This window comes from Canis aureus, chromosome 20 (assembly GCF_053574225.1).
Source record: "Canis aureus isolate CA01 chromosome 20, VMU_Caureus_v.1.0, whole genome shotgun sequence".
Lineage (NCBI taxonomy): Eukaryota > Metazoa > Chordata > Mammalia > Carnivora > Canidae > Canis > Canis aureus.
The window spans coordinates 59,188,641-59,202,551 of NC_135630.1; the positions used below are offsets into that span (position 1 = coordinate 59,188,641).

Sequence of the window (13,911 nt, forward strand, 5' to 3'; positions counted from 1 at the left end):
AGCCCGGGGGAGGCCGAGCCTGCTCTCACCTCTGCCTCTCCTGCCCCCCAGGCGCCCTCTGGGCATTGCCTTGGCTGGCTCTTTGTCCCCAAGTGTCGTCCCCCCTGCCCCCGACACCTGACAGCCTGGGTCAAGCACGGGGGCCCCCGCCGCCTGAGAGCATCCCGAGGAGCAGGGCAACAGAGAGGAGAGCCCGCCACCAGGGGGCTGTGCCAGGGTCCGGATTCCCAGCTGGACGCCGGCCTCTCCCTCCGGGGGTCGCGGAGCGGGGGTCTGGTGTCCCCACATAGGGCACCCTCGGAGGCCACGGCCCAGCCAGCACGCCTCACCCTCGCACCAGGATGACAGTCTGCGCCCTGAGCGGACCCCAAGCGCCCGCGACAGCCATCCTGTTTCCAGCCGACAGGCCCAGCGCCCAGGTGGCCGCACACACAGCGGCCTCAACTATGGGGCCAGGAACCTCCAAGCCCATTATTCAGCCTGCCCGGCCGCTCCTCTCTGCTCTTCCTTGACAGCCAACCTTGAAATAGTTCTCTCTTCTACTTCACAGCTCATTTTATGTGTGGCTATGATCCTATTCCTAATTTTTAAGACACACAAATGTGCATGTGTATATATATATGAATAGAAACCAAAAACCTCAAAGGACACTCTCCATACGGTGATTATGGCCATGAGGAGACTCCGCTTCTTGAATCCAGGATACCACACCCTCCTGCTTTTCCTCTAATTCACCACCTCCTTTGCTAATTCTCTTCCTCCTCCCCTTCTCTAGGTGTTGGCATGTCTCGGGCCTCGGGCCTTGGACCTCTTTGCAAACGCACACCCAGCCAAGGGGTGACCTCTGCAGTCTCACGCCTTTAGCTGCTCTCTCTAGATGCATCACTGGCAAATTCTATCCTTGGCCTTGACCTCCCTGTGCTTGTAGAAATCTCTATTTCATTATCCTAATAAACGTCTCAGGGACCAGAATTCAACTCTTGAGATAACTATCCCCCTTCCAAAAGTACTCTTTAAAAAAAAAAAAAAAAAAAGATTTTTTTTATTTATTCATGAGAGACCCAGAGAGGCCGAGACACAGACAGAGGAGGAGCAGGCTCCATGCAGGGAGCCCGATGCGGGACTCGATCCTGAGACCCCAGAATCACGCCCTGGATGGACTAAAGGCAGCGTTCAACCACCGAGCCATGCGGGCTGCCCCCAAAAGTGCTCTTCCTCCAGTGTTCAATATCCCAGAAAGCGACACCCAGTCTGAAAGCAAATCCCGAATGGCCACCAGTTCCCAACGACCAGCCCTGTTACCACCGCAGAGAAAACCAGCGAGGACTAGTAGCTCCTGCTCTCCTGCCGCTGCTAGAGCGACCACCTAAGACAAGGCAGTCACACTTTGTCAGTCGTCTGTCCAAAACCCTCTGATGGCTTTCCAGCTCGCCCAGAATAGAATCCAGACGCCTTGCCTTGACCTCTAGGCTGCTTAACATCAACTTGCCCCCAGCTGCCCATCTGGCCACATCTCCCTTTACCCTCCGCCTTGCTCACTCTGCTCCAGCCTCTCGGGCCACCTTACTATCTTCAAAATGCCCAGCATGCTACCCTCTCGGTGAAGTTTTCCCGGTCCTTCCCTTGGCCTAGAACATTCTTATTCCTTCTCTGCATGAGTCATTTCCTTACCTCATTCAGGTCTCTGCTCAAATGTCATCTAAAGAGGCTATGTCCCTACCCACTCTATCTAATAAAATGGCACTCTCCATCACGCTCCATCCCTTTATTCTCTCTTATATTTTTCCCCAGCACTCCCCCCGTATGTTAACATACAAAAATAAATACATAAACATAAATATGAATATATAAATATGTATAAGTATACAAATGAGTGAAACACCCAATATAACGTATATTCATTTATTTGTTTCTTTCTCATCTGCTCACCTGCCCGGATGTATGCTCCAGGAAAGAAAACATTTTGCCTCCTTCACTCACTGCTATATCCTGAAGGCCTGAAGTGGTCCCCTGCAAATAATAGGCACTCACAAATCTTTGTGGATGAATGAATGAATGAACCTTCTCTTTCTCTCTCTGAGTTACCAATGCAATGTTGGAAAAGTTGACTTCTAAAAACACGACAGGCCTGGGGATCCCCGGGTGGCTCAGCGGTTTAGCACCTGCCTTTGGCCCAGGGCGCAATCCTGGGGTCCCAGGACTGAGTCCCATGTTGGGCTCCCAGCATGGAGCCTGCTTCTCCCTCTGCCTGTGTCTCTGCCTCGCTCTCTCTCTCTCTGTATCTGTCATGAATAAATAAATAAATCTTTAAAAAATAAAAACACTACAGTCCTGTTAGAGAAATAATAAGGAGCCCTTCCCACCTCCCTACCTAATCACCCCCCATTGAGAAGGAATGACTTAACTAAGGGTGACAGACGAGGTGCTGACAATCCTTAGTCTCCTAGGTCTCTCTCGAGATCCTATCTTTGCCTCACGCAAAGCCAGGCCTTTCTTCTACTTCCAATACCATGTGGTATTTTACATCCAAGGTGCTGGCACAAGACATCTTTCTCTGTCAACCTATTTTGCCAGTCATTGAACCATCAAGCCCCCCCCCCCCACCTCCAGGTCTGCATACCCAATGTCCTCACCTATGTCAAGGATGGGGTGTGGAAAAAAAAATTAAAAAAAAAAAAAGGATGGGGTGTGGAATAGAATGGCTCGACCTGAGCTCAGATCCAAGCCACATTTCTCCGATCCAACTTTGCCAGCGATAAAGCCAATGCTACACTAAAATATCCTTTTGCTGGTTTGCACAAAGAGAAGCATACAGTATGATTATACTGCTGAAGCCACTTGAAAATTCCCAAAGCAGGGACTCCTGGGTGGCTCAGCAGGTGAGCATCTGCCTTCAGCTCAGGACTTGATCGTGGGGTCCAGGATCAAGTTCCGCATCGGGCTCCTTGTGGGGAGGCTGCTTCTCCCTCTGCCTGGGTCGCTGCCTCTCTGTCTGTGTCTCTCATGAATAAATAAATAAAATCTTTAAAGAAAGAATATTCCAAAGCAGTTAAATCATTGGTGAGATTATACATTATCTTTGTGGATTTTTTTTCTGTATTTTACAAGTTTTCTACAATAAAATGTATTACTTTTTTCCCCCAAAAGCTGGACAGATTTCAAATATAGAAAAAAAGAAGTCTTCAAGAGTTAGGCAGTTACTACAACTTTATCATGAGCTATTTTCACATACATTCATGTTAGTGTAATATTGTTCCACTTTTATATTCAGAATAGGATAATATTTTCAAAAAGCTACTTTGAGGGCAGCCCCGGGGGGCTCAGTGGTTTAGCGCCACCTTCAGCCTAGGGCGTGACCCCAGGGTCCCGGGATCGAATCCCACGTCGGGCTCCCTGCACGGAGCCTGCTTCTCCCTCTGCCTGTGTCTCTGCCTCTCTCCCTCTGTGTCTCTCATGAATAAATAAATAAAATCTTTTTAAAAAGCTACTTTGAACTTTATCAATCTCATGAATCATTTTTAATGAAATTCAGTTTTTTATTTCATTACAGAAGTATTTCTAAGATGACAAAAGTTGACTTGGAAATACCTTTTTTTTTTTCTTTGAATGTCACATTTGCAACTCTCCTGGGTCTTGTGGGATATACCACATTTTCATCAACTCTGCCTTCACTCTTAATAGCTTGGAAGTGAGTCTTCACTACTGTGGTCTGGAATTGATCATTAAAAAGGCCAACCGAATGACCAGCAACCACGACCGTTCTTTCAGAAACTTTGGAATCCTTGCCTTTCAAAACTGATGCCTATAAGAAAAACAGTAGGATACTTTTTAAACATAAAAATAAGATTCTATTTAATACAGGCATCACCACCCACCAGTGGAGGGGAGAGCTATTTTTTTCAATAAAGGTGATAGTATAGCTGATAAGATACTTGAAAAAAAATTAGGGATAGGGCTTTGCCTCACATCATCTACTAACATAAACCCCACATGAATCTGAGAATTAAATGAAATTAATTTTTTTTAAATAAATTTTTTTTATAAATGGAGAACATTGGTTAATATTTGATTTTAGAAAGGCCTAAGAGCAATGGCAGTCACAAAGGAAGAGATGGGAGATACAAATTCTAAAAATTTCAGTTTAAAAACAAGTTAAGCTGGGACACCCAGGTGACTCTTGGTTTGGCACCTGCCTTCAGCCCAGGGCATGATCCTGGAGACCTGGGATCAAGTCCCACGTCGGGCTCCCGCGTGGAGCCTGCTTCTATCTCTCTGCCTCTCTCTCTGCCCGTGTCTCTGTATCTCTCATGAATAAATAAATAAAATCTTTAAAAAAAAAAAAAGCAAGTTAAGCTAACCACGAAATATAACAGTTTGGAGATGACTGTATGTTCTCTTGATTGTAGAGTCCAAGTTACAAAAGCCAATAAGAAACACATCCCCTACTTTTGTGGTCAGAATAAGAAAAAACTCACCATTTTAAAAAAAAATTTTAAACACTGGCAATAACACTGGGGCCACGACGGAGTGAGTCCTGCCTTCCCACATACACCTGAGCTGGGATTCAACTCCTAGGAGCATATGCTATTACTGCACGACACAGAGCACCAACTGCAATAGATCCTTCCCCGAGCCCGCTCTTTGACCTTCTTATATTATCCAGGTAAGGAGCTTCTAGTTCACGGTTTCGATTTGCTCCCCAAGCCATTTAGGGAAGTGGACCCATAATCCCTTCCCGGTGCTTGCCCAGGCAGACCCACCTGAATCATAGCTCAGGCTTCATCTATCCCAAATTACCCCCAGGGAGGACGGAACAGCTCATGGGCTGAGTAAGGGTGAACAGATCCCAAAGATGTTTCGGGCTCTCAGTTCAGAGGACTCCATACTCAGAAGAGGGTGTCCCTGGGGATTTTCAGCAATATCACCTAGCATACGATCACTAGTATATTCTACTAGAATACAAGAACGCCATGAAAATATTTGCAAATTACACATCTAATAAAAGACTTGTATCGACAATATACAAAGAACTCTTCTAATGGAAAAATAAGAAGACAACCCAATTAAAAAATGGACAAAAAACTGAATAGATCTCTTTTCAAGGAAGATACATGAATGGATAATATGCACATAAAAATACACTCCGCATCATTAGTCATTAAAGAAATGCAAATTAAAACCACAATGGCATGCCACTCCACACTGACTAAAACGGCTATAATCAAAAAGACAGATAATAGCATGTTGTCAGGAACCTGGAGTAAGGAGAACTCTCAGGCATTGCTGGTGGGAAAGTAAAATGTTACAGCCACCTCTTAAAATATTTTAGCAGTTTCTCAAAAAGTTAAGCATACATTTACCACATACCCAAGAAGTTCCACTCCTAATCACTGCCCAAGAGAAATGAAAACACGTCCGAACTAAGACTGCCAGTGTTCATGACATTATATATAATAAATAGCCAAGAAGTAGAAATAACCCAAATGACCATGAATTGCTCAAAGGGTAAACAAAACGCAGTATATACGCACAATGTAAAGGTAGACAGCAATAAAAGAGAATGAAATACTAATGCGTGGTACAAAGATGAAGCTCAAAAGGAGAAAAAAATGATTGGGAAATATCAGAAAGGGAGACAGAACATGAAAGACTCCTAACTCTGGGAAACGAACTAGGGGTGGTGGAAGGGGAGGTGGGCGGGGGGTGGGGGTGACTGGGTGACTGGCACTGAGGTGGGCACTGACGGGATGAGCCCTGGGTGTTATCCTGTATGTTGGCAAATTGAACACCAATAAAAAATAAATTTATAAAAAAAAAAAAACCACAAAGATGAAGCTCAAAAACACTGAAGTGAAAAAACCAGACACAAAAGGTCATCCGTTATAGACTTCTGTGTAACCAGGAAAGACGAACCTATAAACAGAGAAAGGAGTAAAGAGGTGCCTTGGGCTGGAGATGGGAATTGAGGTGAACTGTAAGTGGACGTGAGCACCAGCATCCAAGCTGGGACCCTCTCCCGGGGCTACGGAGAGATCTAGGAGCAGTGTCAGGGAGGCAGCTCTACCCATGTGTGTCCTGCACCGACTCAGAACAACCGTTACCCTCGCGTGTTCCAACTATTGCAGCTCGTACGTGCTGACGGGACGCAGGACAAGGCTGCCCGCAGAATGCAGCCCCTCGGCGCACCACGTATGTCAGACTGAGGAAGAAGAGAAAGGACATGAGCAGGAAGGACTCTCTGACATTCCCCTGAAGCAGGTCAAAACCAGTCCTGTGTCTTAGGTAACCCTCGTTCCCCTCTGTATCCAGAAGAAAGGCGTAGCCTTACCTCCCAAGACAAAGGGACACAGGACGCTGAAGGAATAGGCCGTGCCGTTTTCCTTTCCTTCCCACACTCTGTCCTATCATCTTCGACTTTTCGTGACTTTATACTCTTCACCAACGTTAACATAAAGCCACTCAAGTTTAATCATTTCTTTGGGTCTACATCTCGTTATGAAGGCTCCTGCCTGTATCACATAAAATTTATATTAAATACATTTCTATCCTTTTCTCCTGTTAATTTGGCTAGTCCCTACTGGCCAGGGACACTTGGAGGTGAAGGGAAAGCTTTTTCCTCCCCTAAAGTGCCAAACAATCCTCAAGGAAACATGACTCCAAATGTGGTCATAATAATTCCAGCAACTTATTACAGAAACTGCATCCAAAACAATATTTTAATCTCTTGCAGCTCCAGCTATGAGGCCTCCGATTTCACTGTACTTTCCTCTGAATCATAGCTTAAGTATAATCAAATTGGTTGACATTTTCCTGGATGTTTTTAATTTGTGATGCCAAAAAACAAAAATAAAACCCATTACCAGATAGTTCACCTTATCTTGTTAATTATTTTGTTTCATAAGACGTGTTGTACATTGTGAAGATTTCTAAAAATAACATGAAAAGAAAATCATTTTAAAAGGAATAGTACTCAATGCTGAAAGGTAGCAATGAAATAGTCCTTACTGTTCCTCTGAATGTCCATGCTGAGCATTCTTTTTGTTGACCCATCATGGATACGTAGCATGACCAAGCAGTGAAATTTGGTCTCTGAAAATTAGAGATAATTTGCCATATCAGCAGTGTATAGTCTACCCTGACTGATACAGAATTGGTATTCTGGAGCATTGCTATCGTCAAAAGGAAAAAAAAAAAAAGGCAATTCACAACATAATTTAAAATGCATGGCTTTGGTTTAGGGGCAGGTAATTAGAGGATAATTATCAGAGGTTAGAAGGATGGTGACCCATATCATGCAATGGAAAAACATTTGGTAAAACTGTCACATGTGATAGCTTGGAAGGCAGATAACGTACCTAATTAGCTTGTAGTTGTTTTTTTTTTTTTTAAAGGGTGTGAAAAACCAAATTAGTAGCATATGTCTGTTACTATTGAGTGCACTTGACAAAGTCATATAAAAAAGAAATGAGCTTAGAAAAAAACTGGTCAGTTGGAAAGCCAGAACGAATGGGAATAGAGAAATCCAGAAATATGGGAACTTACAGGATTGGAAGTAACAAGATTTCTCATTCTCATATGGGAAGACCTTTGTGTGACAAAGGCTGATTAGAATTCTGCCTTATTGCAAGGATCAAATCAAGAATCAAATCAAGCTTTGGGTCTCTGAACAGATTAAGGTCCCTCAGAACAACAACAACAACAATTAAGGTTGCTGAATGCAGTAAGCCCTTTCAACTAGGCAAACTGGCTCAGGGAAAAGAAACAAAGTGGTCTGGTAAACCAAAGTACCTACAGTGAAGTAAAGAGAGGAAGGGAATAGGGCCAAGAAAGCAGAGAATTGCAGCTCTAAAAAGTAAATCTAGAAAAAAACTATGGGTGTGGCTATTAGCACGGGTAAGCTGACCAAGATAAAATGGATTAGAAGCCTATTAGGGTTTTGAACTATTAGGGTTTTGTAACAGCCAACTAGTCAGTAGCCAGAGTAAAGAGACTGTAATTTTTCAAAACTTTAAAAATTTTGGTCCCAAGCATTGATCATAGTGTACTGAATGAATACGCATCTCAGCCTCCAAGAAGGATATAGTCTAGATTTGGAGAAGAAGGAGAGTGTCCAGGAGCTATGAGGACAACGAGCAAGAAATTTCCAGAGTGGAATCATGGCCTAATCAAAATTCCACACTCAAGGTGTATAAAGCGTGCATCTTCTCGGCAGGATTTCAGAATGGCTTCGGCCCAGAGACCGCTGCATGTCCCCCGATCATGCCCTTTTCCAAATTTGAGAGAATGTATTGCAGTCATCTTGTTCTAGTTCCACTACTATACCCCGTGGGGTGGGGGCACTGGATAAAAAGGATATAGAAACTACCATATACACCCTGGACTTCACGCACTTTAAGTTTGATGCCATGACTTAGTGCGACTTTTGGTTTTCCTCACTGGGATATAGGTGAGTGTGAGTGTGAGTGTGCGAACAAGGGGTAGTGGAAGGCGAAGTGGGCGGGGGGATGGGGTGACAGGGTGACGGGCACTGAGGGGGGCACAACGGGCTGAGCCCTGGGTGTTACACTATATGCTGGTAAATCGAACTCCAATAAAAAAAAAATACAAAAAAAAGCCCTGCTGTTCTGGGCTGGTAAAGAAATAAAAACATTGTCTTTTCTTTAAAAAAATAAATAAATAAATAAAAGAGAGAGCTATCCAAATATTGACGATCAGTAGGACAGGAAAGACTACACTCAATAATATTCTGACTCACCTGTATCTGGTTCTCCTCATTTTTACAATACAGAATTTTCCAGTCCCTTTACGGCCCAGGGAAGTCAGATGACTGTTTCTGGCCAATGAGATGTGAGACAAAATGACATCCTCACTTCTAAATTGCAGCATTTAATTCCTGGAGCAAGACACCGCAGACTCCTTTTTCCCCACTTGCTTGTTTCTGGAAGTGTGTCTCCAGATGAGGCCTTCTTGATTCGGACAAAAAGACTCCCCTACCAACCTGTGTTGGACATTCAACACGAACGAGAGCTAAACTTCTGTTTTGTTAGGCCTCTGAGATCGGAGTTGTTAGGACAGCATAACCGAGGCTATTTTGACTAATAAATCCACAAAGGGCAAGAGGGACTTGTGATTCCACGTATTCATCTTTCCTGATTCATGTTGACAGTGTCTTTTCACACATTCAGTGGGACGATCTCATCCTACACACACAGTTTAAGGCTTCCTAACTTAATATGCAGTAGCCAATACAGTTTTCGGTAAATTTTCAAAGGCAATTTTCCTCCTATAAAATCTCTAAAACTCTAGAAATAAGCAGGAGAACTGATGCTTGATTTCTGGGATCTAGCCAGGTCACCCCAGGATGCAATGGTGAAAGGAGCCCAGGGGAAAAGTCTAATTTTCCACAATAAGTAATACTTATTACAAAAAATCATTGTGGATATTTAGAATTGAATGAAATCATTTATTTTACTGCCTGAAGAAGGCCCCTCAAAAGAAACAGAAGTGACTATTTCAAACTTTGTCCTAATACTAGGAAAAAAAATTATTTCTAATTCGCAGTCAGCCTCAGACTATAAAAATGACACCTTGTATGCCAGTGAGATCGTAGCAATCAAAATTAGATACGTCCTCTAAATTTTTCTTAATATTTTGAGGAGCCTGAAATAATTTTATACCCTCAATTCCCAAAGAAGTAACATATGAGAGATTGTTTCCCCCTAAAACAGTGAAGATGAAGATTTATTATAACTTGCCCAGTTTTTAGACACAATCTCTAATTCCGAAGAGAAAAGTGAAAGCAGTGAGTACTTCTGACGGTAGCACAACAGCCTTCACACCTAAAACCAAGGCGGAGAGGTAAGATGCCGGCGGAGGAGGAGCCCTCATGGCATCTGGTCATTTGGCTAGATGACCCTCAGGCCACCCTGGACACTCTAGAATCCAACCTGAGACGTGAAGGAAGAACATTGGAACTCTACAAATAGGAGGGCGGAAAAGGTAGGCCGGGCGGGGGAGGGAGCCTTGGGGTGCTGCAGGACCAGGGCTCAGCCCTGGGGCTTGAGCCTGGGCCTTTAGAAGTGTGCTCCTGCCTGGACGGGGCCCCAGAGGCGGCAGGTGCAGGAGCGGCGGTGGCCCAGTATGTCTAAGACACAGGGAGGACAGGCCCTGCGGCCTACGCGGCCGCCCCAGCCCCACAGCGGGCTGCAGGTTTGGGCCGTAGGTCTGCGGGAGGCTCAGCTTGGTCTACACTACCTGCAGCGTCGTGCAGAGGCCAGGAGAGCAGCAAGGGGCCCTGCTTTCCCTGGAGGAGGCTGTGCAGAGGCGCACCCCCTGGGTCAAGGTCTCCATGCCAGGGCCCTGCAAGGTGCACAAGCCAAGTGGGGGGGGGGGGGTCCACATGAGTGCAGAACCTTCCCCTGCATCCTGCAAATTGCACAAAGCAGCGTCCCTTCCACCTGCTCCCAGCAGGGTTTGGGTGGACGGGGGCAACAGCATCTGGAGGTGGGCACACGCTGGGACCTCCCGGCTCCTGGGCTTTCTTTTTTTTTCCCTTTCGCCCTCAAGAGACGCAGGGAAAGCCTTCAGGCAGTGAAGACCTCACACCGCCAACAGCTCACACCAAGCCGTCTGGAACGGGGCCGCACAGCTCCACACAGGTGCACACACCTGAGGATCAGCACAGCAGGCCCTCCCCCAGAACACCAGCTGGAAGGACAGGGGAACAGCAAGTCTCCTGACCAAACAGCACTGAAAAACACCAGGACTGGGGGAAAATAGTATCTAGGACTCGAGGTTTCTCTCTTATCTTTCAGATTAAGTTTCCAGTATTTTTTCGTTTTTTCCTATCTCAACTAATTTATTATTTTATCAACTCTTTTTTAGGTCTTTTCTTTTTTGATTTTTGTATTTTACAATGACATGTTACAGATATATTCTTCACCTTTGGCTTCCTTTCACTGTATTCAATTTTCTTTTTGCATATATATAACTTTTGCTTTTTTTTTTAATAGATTTTGTTTAGTATCTTCAAACACAGAGACCAAAATACACTCAGAACCAAGTGGATCGCCCTGGTCCAGTCCAAGAGACTATGTTCTCTCTCCTTTCCAATCCAATACTTTTTTTTGTTGTTGTTCTTTCTCTCTCTCAATCTCTCTCTCTCTCTGTTTTTTTGTTTTCTTTGTCTTTTTCCTTTTAATTTCTGGCTCCTAATGTCTTCAGAATTATCTAGTGTGTATTTTGCTTGGGTCATGGTTGATAATTTTACTCTGCTGAATCACACAGCCATTCTTCACTGGACAAAATGACTAGAAGGAAGAATTCACCATGAAAGAAAGAATGGATTTAAGCAAGATGTCAGACATAGAGTCCAGGATTACAATTATAAAGTCACTAGTTGGGCTTGAAAAGAGCATAAAAGACTGTAGAGAATCTCTTAGAGCAGAAATGAGATCTTATCAGGTCAAAATTAAAAATGCTCTGAGATGCAGTCTAAACTGGATGCTCTAACAGCTAGGGCAAATGAGGCAGAAGAGAGAATAAATGACAGAGAAGACAAGTTGATGGAAAGGAAAGAAGCTGAGGAAAAGAGAAAAACAACTAAGAGCCCACAAGGAGAGACTCCAAGAATTAAGTGATAGTTTGAAAAAAAAAGTCCATATTATTAGAATTCCAGAGGATGCAGAGAGAGAGAGTAAAGGACCAGAAGGTATATTTGAGCATATCATAGCTAGAACTTCCCTAATCTGGGAAAGGAAGCAGGTATTCATAACCAAGAGAGGACCCCTCACAAAATCAATAAAAACTGATCAACACCCTGATATAATGGTGAAGCTTGCAAATTTCAGAGATAAAGAGAAAATCCTGAAAGAAGCTCAAGACAAGAGATTCCTAACATACAATGGGAGAAATATTCGATTAACAGCAGACCCATCCACAGAGACCTGGCAGGCCAGAAAGGGCTGGCCTGATGTAATCAGGGTCCTAAATGAGAAGAACCTGCAGCCAAGAATGCTTTATCCAGCAAGGCTCTCATTCAGAATAGAAGGAGAAATAAAGAGCTTCCAGGACAGACGGAAACTGAGAGAATATGTGACCACCAAGCCAGCCCTGCAGGAAATAGTAAGGGGTATCTTGTAAGCAAAGAGGGAGCCCAAAGAAACAGACAATCCACAGAAACAAGGACTGTATAGGTAACACAGTGGCACTAAATTCATACCTTTCAGTAGTTACTCTGAACATGAATGGGCCATTCTCCAAAGAAGACATAGACACGGCCAACAAGCACGTGAGAAAATGCTCCGCGTCACCCGCCATCAGGGAAATGCACATCAAAACCACAATGAGATCCCACCTCACACCAGTGAGAATGGGGAAAATTAACAAGGCAGGAAACAACAAATGTCAGAGAGGATGTGGAGAGAGGGGAACCCTCTTACACTGTTGGTGGGAATGTGAACTGGTGCAGCCACTCTGGAAAACTGTGTGGAGGTTCCTCAAACAGTTAAAAATAGACCTGCCCTATGACCCAGCAATTGCACTGCTGGGGATTTACCCCAAAGATACAGATGCAGTGAAACGCCGGGACACCTGCACCCTGATGTTTCTAGCAGCAATGTCCACAATAGCCAGACTGTGGAAGGAACCTCGGTGTCCTCTGACAGATGATGGATAGAGAAGCTGTGGTCTATGGATACAGTGGAATATTCCTCAGCCATTAGAAACGATGGATCACACCATGTGCTTCAACGTGGATGGAACTGGAGGGCATGATGCTGAGTGAAGTAAGGCAATCAGAAAAGGGCAATCATATGGTTCCACTCATATGGGGAATATAAGAAATAGTGAAGGAGATTATCAGGGAAAGGAGGGGAACTGAGTGGGAAAAATTAGAGAAGGAGACAAACCATGAGAGACTCCTGACTCTGGGTAACAAACGGAGGGTTGCAGAAGGGGAGGAGGGCGGGGGGACGGGGTGACTGGGTGACAGGCACTGAGGGGGGCACTTGATGGGATGAGCACTGGGTGATATGCTATATGTTGGCAGATTGAATTTATTTTTTAAAAGGTTTTATTTATTTATTTGCAAGACAGCAAGGGAGAGAGAGGGCAATTGAGAGAGAGCAGAAGGGGTGGGGCGGCAGAGAGAGAAGCAGGCTCCCTGTAGGACTCGATCCCAGGACCCTGAGATCATGACCTGAGCCAAAGGCAGATGCTCAACCAACTGAGCCACCCAAGTGTGCCCAGCAAATTGAATTTAATTTTTTAAAAACCGTTAAAATATCAGAAACAAAACAAGCGTCTTTCGGTTTTGGGGTTTTGTTTTGCTTTCTTTTGCTTTTAGCTTTCCCTTTATTTTAGATGGCAGGCAGCACTGGGTAGGTTTAGGCTTAGAATTTTTTTAAAAAACATTCATTTCTGCCAGCATTTTAATATGAACTTACTTCCACTGTTTGCTCTTTATGTAACATACCATATTAGGATAAAAGCTGTTCAAACATTCTTTACCAAAGAGAATTTTACCTTCTCTAAATAAGAGCCTTGCATTTCACTGTTTAATTTCTACAACTTAGAAACAGTGGGATGCTAATGAACTGGGTCTCTCTCAAACTAAAATGTAAGCCCCTAAAAGGCAGCTGCTGTGCTTTCCTCTTCAGGCATTCCTTAGCATCTAGCATGAGTGATGAGCCTCTAGCTTTGCATTTACCTCTCCCTTTATTCCAAGGATGGCATTCCCTTATTCTTTCCATTAAAAGTGTAAAAGAAGGGAAATTATGGCCTTTGCAAGTTCTACTTGGGGATGAAAGAATCGGGACACTTGGCACTCTGGGCGAAGAAAATTTATGTGAAAAGACCACACTCAGCTCTGAAAAATACTTTTGGGGCTGTGGAACAACATACTACACAATG

The 13,911-nt window shown here is 44.2% G+C and overlaps 1 long non-coding RNA gene across 1 annotated transcript in view; it reads right to left on the reverse strand.

The window, feature by feature from the left end:
* LOC144291855 (uncharacterized) overlaps positions 1–8,734 on the reverse strand; it is a 112,131-nt gene extending 103,397 nt beyond the window's left edge. The window contains exons 1-3 of the long non-coding RNA XR_013359426.1: positions 6,329–8,734; positions 6,102–6,199; positions 1,930–4,326 (exon numbers count right to left, since the gene is read on the reverse strand). This is a non-coding gene — a long non-coding RNA (uncharacterized LOC144291855). The remainder of the gene's footprint in view (positions 1–1,929; positions 4,327–6,101; positions 6,200–6,328) is intronic.
* Positions 8,735–13,911: the final 5,177 nt, after the last annotated feature.